Source organism: Rhinopithecus bieti, unplaced genomic scaffold, assembly GCF_001698545.2.
Source record: "Rhinopithecus bieti isolate Rb0 unplaced genomic scaffold, ASM169854v2 scaffold_1561, whole genome shotgun sequence".
NCBI classification, from domain to species: domain Eukaryota; kingdom Metazoa; phylum Chordata; class Mammalia; order Primates; family Cercopithecidae; genus Rhinopithecus; species Rhinopithecus bieti.
The window spans coordinates 803,585-806,263 of NW_016803640.1; positions in this window are offsets into that span (position 1 = coordinate 803,585).

The following is a 2,679-nucleotide window of genomic DNA, read 5'->3' on the forward strand; positions in this document are numbered from 1 at the left end:
AAAAAAAAAAAAAAAAAAAAAAAATTGTTTTATATCTGGAGAACAAATGGATGTTCCTCCTTCATCCTCAGATGGAGTGATTGATAGCTTTGTTATCAAATTCTGAATGAAATAAATTTTGTCTCACTTTGAGAGTAAATTGTGATAATACAGGTCCTCTCTGCAAGCCAACTTGGACATAACTCATTGTATTTCTATTGGCCAGTGAATCTATCAGGAAAGGGGCTTGAAAAAATGGCATTTAAGTACTACTTAAATAGTACTATAGATGATTTAGTTCATCTGGATGGTTTTTATTTCATTATTTACATGTGCTGTTCTTCTATTATTTTTACTATTCATTCTTTTATTAGAAGATTGGAAAGCTGAAATCTATTTGGTAGTGTTTATTCACAAATAGATATGTAGTAGGAGAATGTATAGCATAGAGGTTAAATATGGGCCCTAGAGTCTGGAAAGTCTGAATTAGTATCTGTGGTGGACTATTTTATTGTTAAGGGTATTCCCTGCTACTCTCTGGAGAAAGATCCAACTACTCCACCCTATGATAGCATGACTAACCTTGTTCTTGCTAATGAAGTGTGAGCAAGTGACATTTTTCACTTCGGAGTAGAATGTTTAAGAGCCAGTGCACCATGGTTTACAGGATGTCTTCTTATGTCTGTCATATACCTGAAAATATTTTAGATAAAACATCAATTCTATGAGCTTGGGTGCCCTAGTGAAGAGATCATGGCGCAAAATGATAGCCAGTCTGCCATAAACATGGAATAGGGCTAAGTAATGAACCCTAGTGATTGTAAACCACTGAGAAGTGGGAAAGTATTTGTTAACTGCTAAATAACCAAGTCTCAGTCCTCACTACTTATGTAACCTTTATGAGCAGGCTTAGCCCCTCTTTGGCTTAATTTCCTCATTTTCAAAATGGAGATGATCTGAAGTAGATAATTTGGGTAAAACAGCACAGTGCCTATTATGTAATAAATATCTAGTAAATGATGGCTTGTATTATTGCTGTTGTTAATACTGCCAGGAATTTCACTAAATACTATAGATTATATGATTATCTCATGAAGTTTGAAGTTTGATAGGGGACATGTAAACCAATACCTATAGCAATGAAATAAATGGCTCAAGACGATGAAGAGGTGCTTCGAAATCAGAAGCATTTAGCTTTAACAGGTTATCTGCAAAGACTCCCTGAATGTATACCATTTGAGTTAAGAACCAATGGGTAAGATTTTTCCAGGCAAACAAGAGGCATAAAGGCATTCTAGGTGGAAGGGCCAACCTGTAAAAAAAAAAAAAAAAAAAAAAAAACATGGCCCCTTTTAAGAATTCTAAGCACTTTGTAACTCCCAGAGGGTTGGGTATATGAGCTAAAGGGTTGAATCTTTATCCTGTAAGTGACAGAGCCCCCATTGAAGGGTTTTAAGTATGTGTGGTACCATACCATACCTCAGGTTAAGACGGAAAGAGTTATGCCATGTAAAGTAGACCCCCACAGCACCTTTTATACATAAGTACACCGCTGAAGTTTAAAATATGTTTCTCTTACGCCTGTAGTCCCAGCACTTTGGGAGGTCGAGACGGACGGATCATGAGGTCAGGAGATCGTGACCATCCTGGCTAACACGGTGAAACCCCATCTCTACTAAAAATACAAAAAATCAGCCGGGCATGGTGGCGGGCGCCTGTGGTCCCAGCTACTCAGGCGGCTGAGGCAGGAGAATGGCGTGAACCCGGGAGGCGGAGCTTGCAGTGAGCAGAGATCGCGCCACTGAACTCCAGCCTGGGCGACAGAAGGAGACTCCGTCTCAAAAAAAAAAAAAAAAAAAAAAAAAAAAAAAAAAAAAAAAGTTTCTCTTTATTTGAGCAGAATGGAGGTGGGCCATCTAACTCTAACATAGAATGAGTGGTCTGGCTTGGTGAAAAGAGAATGCTAGGCCTCTTTGCACCACATAAGTGCCCATTTAGTCCTCTTATAACCATATTAGTTGCTCATTTTTCCTGCCTTGCCCATGGTTTCATGGAATTACTGTTTGAAAATATGCATGGATTCTACAATACTATGATGTAAGAAATATATATGTAATATTCACTAGTTTTTTACAATAAGTGGTTGTGGCTATCTATTGATTTAAGGTAGAAATCCCATAATGTTCAGAACATTTTTGAATACTTCGAATTAATAGTATACTTTGATAAAGGAAATTAATAACTGACAAATTAGAATAAAATTAAAAATGAATAAATAGTACTTTTTAGATTTTGTATTTAAGAATTTTGATTTGAAATTTTAAAAATTAAGACATTTATAGTTTTTTGAATGATTAATTCTTATTAGAAATATGATTCCATCTATTTTGAGTGAGCCTAAGATTCTCTGATACTGACCAGGATTCATTTGAATTTTTCCCAAATAATGACAGTTAATGTATATATGGAATTATATATGTCATGAAAAGACATAAGAATTTCATATGGAGGAATTCTTTTAATATTTGTGGCAATCCTAAATGTTAAGCTGTACTGTTATTCCATTTTATACATAATAAAATTAAGATTTGAAGGGGGTAAGTGACTTGCCCAAGGTCAAACAGTATGAGGTGGACCTAAGATTTGAACCTGGCAGACTGGCTCCAGATTCCATGCTTTTTACTACAATGGTATATTGCT